The sequence below is a fragment of the Mustelus asterias genome, chromosome 25 (genome assembly GCF_964213995.1).
Source record: "Mustelus asterias chromosome 25, sMusAst1.hap1.1, whole genome shotgun sequence".
Lineage (NCBI taxonomy): Eukaryota > Metazoa > Chordata > Chondrichthyes > Carcharhiniformes > Triakidae > Mustelus > Mustelus asterias.
Window position 1 is genome coordinate 46493044 of NC_135825.1, and position 13735 is coordinate 46506778.

The 13735-nt window shown below is 42.1% G+C and overlaps 1 protein-coding gene across 50 annotated transcripts in view; it reads left to right on the forward strand.

Moving 5' to 3' along the window:
* The first annotated feature begins 352 nt into the window (after window positions 1–352).
* The window catches only part of csde1 (cold shock domain containing E1, RNA-binding), a 113190-nt gene continuing 99807 nt past the window's right edge, over window positions 353–13735 (forward strand). For 15 of the 50 annotated variants that reach the window (XM_078242435.1, XM_078242439.1, XM_078242455.1 and 12 more), the window contains exons 1-2: window positions 367–482; window positions 8174–8541. The gene's annotated coding sequence lies outside the window, so the exon portion shown is untranslated. Of the gene's footprint in view, window positions 608–1082; window positions 1381–8173; window positions 8542–13735 lie in introns of those variants that run through there. The other 35 variants (XM_078242437.1, XM_078242441.1, XM_078242456.1 and 32 more) reach the window with 7 other exon arrangements.

Consider the following 13735-nt stretch of genomic DNA (forward strand, 5'->3'; position numbering starts at 1 on the left):
GATGCCGGCGTTGGACTATGGTGGGCACAGTAAGAAGTCTCACAACACCAGCTTAAAGTCCAACAGGTTTATTTGGAATCACGAGCTTTTGGAGCGCTGCTCCTTCATCAGGTGACTGGGTTAGGGGGATTAGCAGAGTGACTACATGGGGGTACAAGGGGAGGGCCTGGGTGGGATGCTCTGTTGGAGAGTCAGTGCAGACTTGATGGGCCAAATGGCCTCCTTCTGTATTGTGGGGATTCTATGAAACCCTGCCTCCTTTCCTCTGTCCCCCAGCCCCTCTGTCCCCCACCCCCTCTGTCCCCCAGTCTTGCCCATCCCCTCTATCCCCCACAGTCCCCCAGCCCCGCCCCCTCCCCTCAGCCCCGCCCCTTCTCGCGCGGCTTTGCCCGGAGCTGCTGGTTTTCTCGCGAGACTGCGATTTATTCCTACGTAATGTGCCGTGCTGCTTATGGCGGCGCTGGAGTGCTTCTGCTGTTGGGGTGAGTGGCTGCCAATGGACGGCATCTGTCCACCATTCACTCTTTCCACCATTCCAGGCTGCTCGGGAAGCTGCTGCTCCGGCGGGGCGCGTCCGTTGGGCTGGCGTGGGCGGCTGGGAATGTCGGTTGGTTGAGGCCGGGGCCTGGGCTGGCTGAGTTGCGCCATCGTGGGGGGAGCTTGTTGTGTTTCTGTCCGTCATGTCGCCTCAGGCGGCCGGGAGGAGGAGGAGGGGGGAGCGGCGCTTTGTGTGTGGAGGAGGGGGGGCAATGTCTGACGGCGGGGACACAGTTACCCCGCTCCTTATCACCAGCTTTGTCTATAAAGGAGCCTCGGGGCTCTGGCTGCATGTTTGTTTTTTTTTAAATCCGAAGCTCTGGTGAAAAGCTGCTGCCTGCGTGTGGATGGCCTTTTATGGCTTGCCGTTGATGGACGGGCCTCGGGGCCAATGGCTGACTGACAAAGGGGCGGGACGTCCGGCGGCGCGCACCGGCCGCTGGGAGTTGTAGTCCAGGCTCTCGGGAGGCTGCGGCCACCGGAAGCAGGGGCGGGGCCGTCCGGGACTACAAATTCCAGCGTGCACTGCGCGCCGCTGCTTGGCCAGGCCCGGCAGGCTCAGGCACAAAGTAGGTGCAATTGCGCAACCCTGTGTGCTCGGTGCCTGTAAACAACCTGCATAAGATCATGGGGCCATATCTGCAATATTGCCCTTCAGAAGGCTGGATTCTCCGTTAACTGGTGTTAAATGTTGGGTTAAGTCTCCCGCACTTATCCAAATTGGAACGCTTTTTTTTGGTTATGGATGGAACAAAGGGTTATATACATGGAGGGGTAAATGGTGCTCTTTTGGGAGAATACATGCGTTCGAGTAACCGAAGCGTTTCTTTATGTGATTTTTAAGTATGTATGTGCTGCGTTATTACAGCAACTTTTGTGCAGACGTTTATTTTCTCCATTTATACATTCAGAATCAGGTTATAGTTATCAGCTGAGTAAAATCAAATTGGGAGACCATATGGTCAGCAGGTTTATCAGCTAAACAAATCTAAATTGGGAGGTTTTTATGGTCTGCTGGTTTAATATTGCCATGATAGCAAAAGTAGTTTTTTTAGATTTTATGGTTGTCAATTTCCAGGATGGTCATCTGCACCAAACTTTAAAATGGAATATAAAATTTTGAAAATCTAATAAATTAAAATGTGCACTTCAGATTATTGAACCACTTTTCTATGGATATGGAAATGTATAATATATATGGGCTGGGTGAAAAAGTTCAACTTACACTTGGACCTTGCAGGTTTCTAGAACCTGATATTGGTTGGTTGTGATGTTATGGTTTCTATAATTGGCTCTAAGGATGCATTGGAAAGGGAGGGACAAATCAATCAGACCCAATTCTGGTTGTTACCCAGGAACTCTTGCTGCAGATGTCTGCATTGGAGACCTATATCAATCCTCACCATGATTGCCTTTGGAGCTGCCAGTGTAGAGACTCGCTAGAGAATAGTCATTTGGGCTGTATACCAAAGAGCAGTCTGTTTGTGGTATATGTACGTGCTTTCTTGGAGAACTGAGGAAAGAGAGATGAGTTAGACTGATTTAAATGGTTGGATTATTGCAAGGATAGTTCTTGTTGAAAGATTTGCTTCTGTTATATCACATTAAGAAATGGTGTCAATTAATCATGCTATATGATTCTTGTCCATGTCTTATTCTTGTGAATAGATTCAGGTCAAAGTAAGATTTTATCTTTCCTCTATTCCAGTGTACAGATCATCATTTTTTTAACTTGCCATCATTTTGCCATTGCCTTCTTTCTTTCCTGACCGTGTTTAATTATGCTGTAGGACGACTAAGGGAATTGATCATCCACTGCTTTCTCAGCCAAGTAGCTGTTGATGTTTGACTGTAAACAAGTGTTAGTGGCAGAGCTTTGGGCTAAATCTACCCATATCTGGTATCCCCTATTTCCAGCAGGAATTGCTGGAGCATATATCGAGTTTATTCTTCTGTTAATTTAGGGTATTGAAGCATTATTAAGGAACTATAGTGCATAATCTTGAAGTTAGGGATCAATATTGGACTTCATATACTGATACTGTGATAAGTTAGCACACTCCATTTTTCACTGGAAGCCCCCATTAAAACAGGCAACCAGTACATTATTTGACTATCATGACACAAAATCCTTATTTCAACCGATGGGAAAATCTTTAAGGAACTGAATGATGTTTTGTGTTGTAGTGGATGTTGAATTCTGGGAGATACAGCAGCATTTCCTCCCCCCACCCATGGCATATTAATGTGATGTACCTCTGATGTAGTTGGCATCATGTGCTCAGTAACATGGTGATCATTGTGGCACAGTGTGCGAATGTATAGAATTATCCTTAACCATAAAACATTAATCAACCAAAATAAAGTTAATGCTTTGGTGCCTTAGTGTAATTTGTAGCAATTTTGTAACTTCGACTAAACTTCCCAACACTAACTTTAAATATAGAAACATCCTATTATTGGTTCAAATCTTATAGTGCAGCACTTCACTGCTCATTTTACTTGGGTTAGTGAAGTACTGTCAACTGATCTTCCTTATAATATGGGGTGTTAAGCTAGAATTAGAAGATAAGTTAAATTGAGGGGTCATGGTTTTAATTTCAGTTCTTTAAAGTATTGATTTCTAGAAAATGCTAACGTTTATCATGAAGTATAACTGTACTCCATTATCAATTTCAGTTTAGTTCTGCTAAAGTTTTGAAAGAAAATTAATTCTTTCTTCAGCGTGCTTAAGTTGCCTTTGAATTTCCAGTGTAGCCTGCTCCCAAGTCTCTGCACCGTTGCTGTATAACTAGCTCAGGTATCTTGCTTTGCAGCTGCTTTTTGGATCACTGAAATGAAAAACCTGTAACTATTTGCATTCTTTCCACCCCCACCCCTGCAATTTTCTTACCTTTTCTGAAGACTTGGCTTCCACTGATTATTTTCAATAACTTGCTTGAGTAACTGTTCTGCATATATAAGCATAGAAAGTGAATGTCACGCCTTTCGAGATAAAGGGACAATGCAGCCAAAGCTGTCCTCATCCACAACCACATGTACACTTTCTAGATAGCGTGCAGGGATCCTAGGCAAGATTGGTTTTTTTCTTGGAGACCATTTGTCTCTCCCTCCACCTCCCCAGTGATCATGTAAAATTATTGTAGAGCTTGTTTGAAATTCTGGAACCTTGCACTCTACTCCTTCGTGGCACATTAGCTAGTGTCTTTTTATTAACCAACCCATTTGGGGGAATTCCAACTTTACTTAATTACAGAAATCTTTTGGGGAGGGGAAAGGAGAGGGAAAGTGCACTAAAATATCTGCTGTTAGGATTAGAGGGGTTACCAGACCCATGATATGCTTCCACATTTATTGCCTGTCACATTCAGAGCCAACTTGGCAAGCCTCTACAAATGTTCACAAGTGATCAGGCTAGTCCCTGGAGGGACTTATTGAAGGGCTATAAAAATGGTACTTGTCTCTGTCCTCTGAATGTGTTCTGTAGAATGTTTTACATTTCCTAGGGGTAAATCATTCACCTCAATCCCTGTTTAGTTTAAATAGCCAACATCTAGTTCTATAAGGCCCTTAATATTTTCAACTTAATTATCAATGTCCTTAACTTCAAATACCTGAATCAATCTCTGTAAAATCTGTGCTTGTCCAGTGAACCCAAATCTGAATTATAAAGTCTGCCTTCATAGCTCAATGCACTCAGGCCAAAGTTTATCCATGTTCACTTTCTCTAATGTCACAATGTCCTTGAGGTGGAGGGTGCACTAGAATTATACACCGTACTTCAAATGAGGTATCGTTGATCCTTGTTTGAGTGCATTAAATATCAATCTACAGTGCAGAAATAGGTTTGTCAGTTCTATAGGTCTATGCCAGTACTGTACTCTGAGCCTGTTCATACCCTGCCCTTGTATCCCATCTCCCATAAGCCAGCTGTAAAAGGAATTAATGTTGTCTGCTTGATCCATTATGTAAAAGTTCTTTATTTTTGCTGGTCAAACTGTATATTTAGTCCCTTGGACTACTCAGTTACAAAGTGAAGCCTTTTATCCACCTAAATTCTATTAAAACTCTTCAGCAATTAAGATCTAGAGTTTGGCATTGTAGTTCAGGAGCCTTTTCACATTGGTTCCAGGATCCTGATTTGTGCTTAAACCTTTAGCGAGTGATCAGGGATCACTTTTATTGCATTCTGAACACCTATATACATAACAGCACAGTTTATATAGCAAGATAAAATCTTGCTCCACTTTCCCAGCCTTTCCAATGGTGGTTGCAATCTGTTTTCTTTTAAGGTTCTTCTAAATTTGCTGTGTAATTTGGTATCATTTGTTGTTCAGCCACAGATTATAATGAGCCAAGCACTAAACCCATATCACCAGATCCAATTTGGAAATAACCCTGTTCAAACCCACATTTTATTTGCGATCTGTAGCCAATTTCTGATCTATCTTGCATTATCACCTTTCAAGCCAATTAATTTTAGCTTCCAGTCTCCCACAAGACCCTTTATCTAAGCTTTTAGGAATAATTGACTTAACCTTCAGACAAAAAGAAACACTGAATATCAGTGCAGTTCCTCAACTGTGGTGCTATTCGCCAGTTTTGTAGGTGACTGAAGGACCATTGATGCATTAGTAAACTAGTAAAGACAAACTATATGGGACATATAAACTGTTGCCTCTTCCTTGATGCTGTTTTTTTTATAATTAACTACCTTTGTTACTGGCCTATATCTGGTCACGTAATGTCTTGATTCTCATCCTTGTTTTCAAACCCCTCCATGACTTCACCCCTCCCCATCTCATCTCCTCCAGTCTCACATCCCTCCAATATCAGATAGTATTCTGATTGTTTTTATATATAAAGACATAGCTTTATTGTGATTATTTTCAGTGTTAATTACATTTTCAAGCTTGATGTACCTAGATCTCCAAGTCTTTTTGGACTGCAATTGTTTTTAGCTTTTAAGTGGATGATCTCACTCTATTTGCCTACATTAAATTCCACTTTAGCATCTGGAAAGAAAATCAGTTAACATAGACCTAGAAGTTTTTTTAAAATCTCAGGTACTGCCTGACCTGAGTTTCCAGCATTTTCTGTTTTTATTTGAGAATTTTAAATTGAAGTTTTGCTTGTCTGGGAGACGATGTAGGTCAGTGAACACAGGAGTGATGGGTAAACAGGATTTGGTATAAGTTAGGACCCTGGTAGCAGAGTTTGGAATGACCAAGTTATGAGAGTAGAATATGGGAGACCTGCCAAGTGCATGTTGAACTAGCCAAGTCCTGAGATATGAGTTTCAGCAGCAGATGAGCTGCGGCAGGGAGTGAAGTTAGGGGATGTTATGGAGGTAAGAAGTCTTAGTGATAGCATGGATATGTGGTTGGAACCTTGTTAGTCAAATCTGATCCAACAGGTTTAGGAGGTGGGGAAATTAACGTGGTTCTTGCTCCTGATCATCTTGATTATTCAGTGATCCAAAGCATGTATATTGGTTGAAGGCAGGATGGAGTTTGGTTGTGATGTACTCTTATTCCCCATCCCTTTCTGGCCTTTGGCGAGATGGAGACAGATTGGATGTGTCAATGCAACAATTAATTCTTCAAGAATAATTGAGAGAATTGGATTTTTTTGAACTTTACACAATTTATCTTTGTAGTGTTATTATGGTCCCAATCTAACTTTTTGCTTCCCCTCAGATCTTTCTTGTTGAATTGTTGAAAATGTGGTTTGGTTTTGACTGTACTCCGAACTGGCTTGGAACTTGCTGGACTTATTTCATTCGCACCTTTCTCCCTGACTTAAACCCATCTCTTGGAAATAATTGGACCAGAATTTGTCAATGGGTGTGTTGAGCATCCTAAATTGCACTGAGGTAGACAAGCCCCGGGGCTGGATGGGAACTATCCCAGGTTACTGCAGGAGGCAAGGGGAGAAATAGCTTCACATCCTGTTTGACCACAGGCAAGATTCCAGAGGACTGGAGACTAGCATGTTGTTCCTTTGTTTAAGAAAGGAAGTTGGGGTAATCCAGGAAATTGTAGACCAGTGAGCCTGACGTCAGTGGTGGGGACGTTTTTGGAGAAGATACTGAGGGACCGGATATATGCACATTTTGGAGGAAAATAGACTAGTTAGTGAAAGGCAGCATGGTTTTGTATGAGAAAGATCATGTCTCACCAATTTGATTGAGTTTTTGAAGAGGTGCCAAAGTTAATTGAGGGAAGGGCTGTGGATGTAGTTTGTATGGACGTTAGTAAGAAGATTGACAAGGTCCCACATAGACTGGTACAAAAACTAAAATCACATGGGATTCGGGGTGGGCTGGCTAGATGGACACAGCTGGCTTGGTTATAGAAGACAGTAGCAGTGGAAGAGTGTTTTTCAGAATGGAGATCTGTCGCTAGTGGCGTTCTGCAAGGATCAGTGCTGGGACCTCTGTTTGTAGTATATATAAATGATCTGGAGGAAAATGTGGGTGGTGTGATTAATGAGTTTGCGGATGACACAAAGATTGGTGTAGTTGCTGATTGCGCTGGGGATTGTCAGAGGGTACAACAAATTATAGATTGGACACTTGGGCACAGAAATAGCAGATGGAGTTTAATCCAGACAAATGCAAGGTGATTCATTTTGGAGGATCAAATTTAGATGTGAATTATACTGTAAATGGCAGAACCCTTGGACACTAGCATACAGCGAGATCTGGCCGTGCAGATCCACAGTTCCCAAAAAGTGGCAACATAAGTGGCCAAGGTGATTAAGAACGCATATGGCATGCTTGTCACCTTCAGCCAAGGGAAATCATGTTGCAACCATATAAAACTTGGTCAGGTCGCATTTGGATTGTTGCGTGTAGTTCTGATCACCAAACTACCAGAAGGGTGTGGAAGCTTTGGTGAGAGTGCAAAGATGATTCGCCAGGATGTTGCCTGGTCTCGGGTGTTGGCTATGATGGGTTGAATAGACTAGGATTGTTTTCACTGGAAAGACAGATGGAGGGGAGACCCGATACAAAACTGAGGGGCATCAACAGGGTGGATAGTCAGAGGCTTTTTGCTAGGGTGGAAGTATCAATTACAAGGGGCACAGGTTCAAGGTGAGAGGGGAAAGTAAGGGAGATGTGGAGTGGGGGTGTTTTTCGGACCTGGAATGCGTTGCGAGTAGGTGGTGGAAGCAGGCACATTAGTAACATTTTAAGAAGCATCTGGATGGGTACATGAATAGGGAGGGAATAGAGGAATATGGACCGAGTAAGGGCAGAATTTCTTTTAGGGCATCATGATCAGCACAGGCTTGGAGGGCTGAAGGACCTATTTCTGTGCTGTTCTTTGTTTTTCATAATGTAAGCCCACTGCATTGTCCAGTACCCCTGTCCATTTGGTAACACTGCAAAGTTGTCCCTAAATGGCCCTTAAGATGCCTGACTGCAGGACAATACAGTCTTCTATAACCTGGCCCATTGTTTTTATTTGCAGGAAAAGTTAGATGAGAACATTATCATTTTTATAAAAGTTTCATTCTCATACCCTAACTCTTTGAATCTGGATGCTATTTTAATTGCTTAAATACATTTTTAGCAATTGTTCTGCACACTTTTTGCCATTTTTAATGCTAATTATTTTTCTCTTTCCAGTATGAAGTGAAATAGAACTGAATTTACCATCTGAAACTGCTGCTTCAAGTTCGGATCACGTTGACAGAAATAAAAAAATAAGCTGAAACAACCAAAGAGCAAACTGCAGCTAAAGAAAACTTGATCTGAAACCGAAGTTTGTGCCTACTCAACAGCCTACAAAGAGCACTTCCCAACGCTGCTAGACCTTCTTTTCTCAGTGCTGCCCTGGGACACTCTCCCCAGTGCAGCAAGAATAGGAATTCTCTGCTAGCTTGATAGATCCTTTTCTCTGCCTCTTTGAACACCTAGCATTTGAAAATCTCTTTGAGCGTGTGCTAAACCGATCTGACAACCGTACAAAGTGCAATATTCAACATCAACACAAGGTATGTAATACACCCGAATATTTACTGAAAAGAAACCAATCCTGCCCCGGTCGCACTGTGGAAGTCCTTATCTCTAGGGAGAAGCAATTATCTGTTGATTATAGAGAAGCTTGTAGCCCCCACCTTTATACTTCACAATTGCTGCTATCACCTTATACTGGTGTCTGTGTCTTCCACTTTGTAACTGATATAAATACATTTGGAGGCTGTCTTGCCACAAACTCCCAGTGACAATGCTTGAATTTGCTTTCAGACTTGAAAGGAAACCTCATAACTTTCAGCCTAACGTACCAAGCTGCAATCTTACCATTACGTACCTTGAGTGGAGCCTCCTAGCGGATGCCCCACTGACGATTTAAATATTTTTGAAGTCAAGTTACTGTTGTAAAGGCTTTCCTTTTTCCAATAGTGACCTGCATTTTTATAGCTTGTTCAACATGGAGAATGTGTTGTTCATGGGAAAGAAGAACCAACCAGTAGTGAAAATGTTTGGAGGGGTGAACATGGCAAGGCCTGGCTGAAAAGATCAGTTTTGAGGAGGCTTTAAGGCTGGAACAGAAATGGAAAAAATGCAGGATTGTGGGGAGGGAGTTTGAGTAGGACTGATATAGTTGAAAGATTTGTCAGTGATAATTGGGGGAGGAATATACAGGACCAATGGACGTGAGCTTGGATGCAAGGCGGAGGAAGTTGGAACAACAACAACATGGAGCAGGCCCCTAGTGGAATTTCTGCACATTTAGCCTCACAGAAGATTGCTGCCCCTTATCTGATTCGGTTGTGTGCATCATGGGGTAACATCATGAATGATTACAGATGATTGGATAATTTACTGGTTGTATGATAAATCTCACCCAAAAGAAGATTGTGCTGCATCTCCTTGAAGGGAGAAGGTTGCGTGCAGCACAATTGGTATTGGCCAGCTGAAATGAACCAGACAAAGCATTGAAATTGATGTGTGCAGGTAAGAATTGAATTGCAAAAGTGCAAATTAATCATGCAAAAGAAGTATCATCTCAACTAGTTAAGCAATTGAATCATAAACTTAAGTGTGCCATGACATAGTGGCAGAAGAGAGAATACTTTTGTTGTATGATGATTTCCTATCTAACTCATTTGAATACCTATCTGCTTTGAGCCCAACAGGACAATGAAATAGTTTTCAGCAAATTGAAACTTCATTATTTGGTTATGCTGTACCACTCAATACTGATTTATAGGTCTAGGTTAGCAATTCCTGCTCTTTAGACCACTTAATTAGCGTACTGTATCTAGCATATTGTAGAGATTGGCAAGATAGAGCAATAGTTCTCCAAAAAATGCTTCCCCAAGCGCAGTGTGGGACTTTATAGAGCAGCACAAACCATTCTTTTGGAAACTTCTGTTTTTTTTTCCCCTTGTATTTCATTTTATAATTGCTAATTGGAATGCTTTTAGTTTTGAGTGAGAACACAGTCCAAACTATTTGCACATCTATGGAGAAATTAAGTAGGAAGCATATCACTTATACTTGTTATCTGTTTTGCAAAGGTCCTATGAAAATTTGTGCAGATTTTTGGTAATACGAATCTATTTTTGGCAGGCTGGCTACATGAGGAAATTCTAGTTAATAAAAGGTCCCTCTGTTTATAAAAGCAAAATACTGCAGATGCTGGAACTTGGAAATAAAAACACAGGTCTGGCAGCATCTATGGTAAGAGAAACAGCATTAATGTTTTGAGTCAAATATGTCTTTGTCTTCAGTTTTGAAGAAGAAATGTAATGGGTGTTATGCAGTTTAAAGCGCAAAGGGGAAGGAAGAACAAATGGAATTGGATAGAGGGTAAAGGAGAAACTGGGAGATTGGAATGGAGTCCTTGCAGGAGGTAGGGTGTGATAGCTGTGGGGCTTATATTGAATATTAATAGACAGCCTCAACTACACTTCGCTGTTTCTGTCAACATCTGTTCTGATGATGCAACCTCTCGCAACAGTTGTCTGTCTTTTTCCTCAATTGACGATTCCTCCCTCGCCACCTCTTCCCTATCTCCCAAACTGTGGTTGACAGGGCTCTCAACTATATCTGATCCTTTTCCTGAATTTCTCCAACCTCTTCTCCTCCCCCCTAAAAATGTGATAGAGTTCCCTTTATCCTCACTTTTCACCCCCAGTCTCCAGATCCAGGTGAGGCAGTGATTTACTTGTGCTACTTTCATTTTGGTCTATTGTATTTGCTCCTCACCATATCGTCTCTATTGGGGAGACCAAATGCAGATTGGGTGACTACTTTGCAGAGCACCTCTACTTAGTCCACACCATGATTCCAAGCTTTTAGATTCTTGTCATTTTAGTTCTCCACCTTGCTCTTGCACTCACGTTTCTGTCCTTGACCTGCTGCAGCGTTCCAATGAAGCTCAGTGCAAACTCCAGGAACAGCACTTCATCTTCCCATTAGGCATGTTACAGCTTTCTGGATTTGATGTTGAGTTCAACAATTTCAGATCGTGAACCCTGTTCCCCATTTTTTGTTTTCTTTTGCCGTGTGCTAGTGTTGATCTTGTTTTTCATGTTTTTGCTTTCAGGTAGAACTTCATTATTCTGCCATTCACACTCACTCTGGCCAAATGTTATTTCTTTAAGTACAACCAAAATCATGCGAGGTCTGGACAGAGTAGTTGGGGAGAAACTGGTTCTATTCGTGAAAGGATCAGGAATGCAAGAGCATGGATTTAAAATAATTGACAAAAGTGACTTTATAACGCAGTGAGTGATTAAGGTCTGGAATGCACTGCCTGAGATTATGGTGGAGGCATGTTCAATAGAGGCATTCAAAAGAGAATAGGACTGTTAATCCAAAAAGGAAGAATGTGCAAGCGAATCTCTCATTTGGAGAGACTGCAGGCGCAGTGGGCTGAATGGCCTCTTTCCCTATTGTTTCATGACATCTTTGTCATTAATCTCTCTCTTTTTTGCCTTCTACCCTATCTTAGACCTTCCCTTTTGTTCTTCCTGCCCCTCTGCCCTTTCAAGGGCATAACTGAAGAAGTCATATTTGACTTGAAATGTTAACTCTGTTTCTCCTTCCACAGGTGCTGCCAGGCTGGCTGAGTATTTCCAGAATTTTCTGCCTCTTCATATTCTGCCTGTGACATGTTGCATTGAATTAAAATTTTATGTATTTCAGATGATGCATGTTGCCAACAAATGAAGGGTGCTACTTTTTCTGAGACTTTATTTTGCATTCTAACTATCCCAATCTTTTGTAAAGCGTGCAGTATGATGCAGGATTGAAGTGTATTTCCTGTGTTTTACTTGATTAGTGAAGTGGAATTTTAGTAGATTGTGTGGGAGATTGACACACTTTTTAGGGAGGAAAAAATGTACATTTAAATGTTAAAGGCTACTGGAAGATCTGTTGATCCTATATCTTTCTATGTAGATTATAAAGGAAGATATAATTAGATTATTAAATTTAAAACTCTCAATTTTTTCTTTAGTTGTTGGTCTAGGAAAGCAGCAGCATTGTGTGTTAAGATTAAGTGTAGTCTTCGGGTGACACATGGTTAGAAGTTAGGATGATTGGGTCAGATGTCTACAGGTGTAATTTTGTTCCTGTATATTTCCATTCTAAATTCCTCTGTACCCATTTTATTAAGGAAGCTGCTCATGTTAACTTGACAAATTAATTAAATCCTTATGCCAGTAGCAACACTGTACAGAAAAGGAAAAGATGACTTGGACAGTGCACAGTTAGAGGGTTTTTAATGTATTGTTAGTTGCTTGCACTTGACATTGTTACTGCCAAGTGGAGTAGGGTTAGAGGGTAGAAGGTAATTGGAACAGGGTGTATAGGTGAAAGTTTTTAAGGTAGAGATGGATATAAATAAACATGTTGCCTTTGTTTCAGTCTTTGTCTCAATTAGATATAATAGCTAAAATTATGAAAGTTTGGGAAGCAATGGTTTGTTGGAATAATCAACATACTGAGGGCTAACTGACCAGAAACTGAACTGGACTAGTCATGTAAATACTGTGGCTTCAAGGGCAGGTCGCATGCTGGAAATCCTGTGGCGAGTAACTCACCGACTGCCTCCCCAAATACTGCATCTACAAGGCCCAAGTCCAGAGTGTGATGGAATCCTCTCCACTTGCCAAGATGAAAGCAGTTCCAACAGCATGACATGCAGAGCAAAGCAGCCCGCTTTGGCACCCCTTCTACAAACATGTGTTCTCTCCACCACTGAAGAACAGTGGCAGCAACATATACCATCTACAAGATTCACTGCTCCTTAGGCAGCACCTTCCAAACCCATTAATATCTGAAAAGATGAGGTCACCGCCTGGAAATTCTCCTCCAAGTTACTCACCATCCTGACTTGGAAATATATTACCATTCCTTCACTGTTGCTCGGTCAAAATCCTGGAACTCCCTCCCTAGGTGTACCTACACCCCATGAGCTGCAGTGGTTCAAGGTAGCAGCTCACCACCACCTTCTCAAGGCCAACTACAGATGCAGCTCGTGCCTCTTCATTGCTAAGATGGTGATGCTAGTAATGGCTACTGGCTCCTGCTGAGGCTGCTCCAAGCTGCCCTTCTGCTGCTTTGATTTACAACTTTTAAGGAGCTACACCTATCGTTGGCAGTGTGCCCTTCATGACCAGGATAGTGAGTGATTGCTGGGTACTAGCAGCGGGTTTCAGGGTGAAGTTGCTTCTCGGGATGCAGGGAGATGTGGTAGGAAGCGAGGTCCATGTCAGTCACTGCAACACTGATTGCTGCAGATCACCACTGTCTCTTCCCCTTGCAGCAAGCTGGTGCAGCCTGTTTAAGACCAATCCGTGATGTGGAGATGCCGGTGTTGGACTGGGGTAAGCACAGTAAGAAGTCTCTCAACACCAGGTTAAAGTTCAAGTTTATCTGGTAGCTCAAGCTTTCGGAGTGTCACTCCTTCAGTGTCATCTGAAGGAGTGACACTCCGAAAGCTTGTGCTATCAGATAAACCTGTTGGGACTTTAACCTGGTGTTGTGAGACTTACTGTGAGACCAATCCATCAGACTGCATTTAAAATGTAACAAGCCTGTCACTCTGGTGGCTTTAACCACACCAAGATACCAAGAAGGGGACTTGGGTGTACTTTTACAAAGAATACAAGTTTAGCAGGCAGGTACAGCAAGTAATTGGGAATGTGTGTAGTATATTGGCCTTAGTTGAAA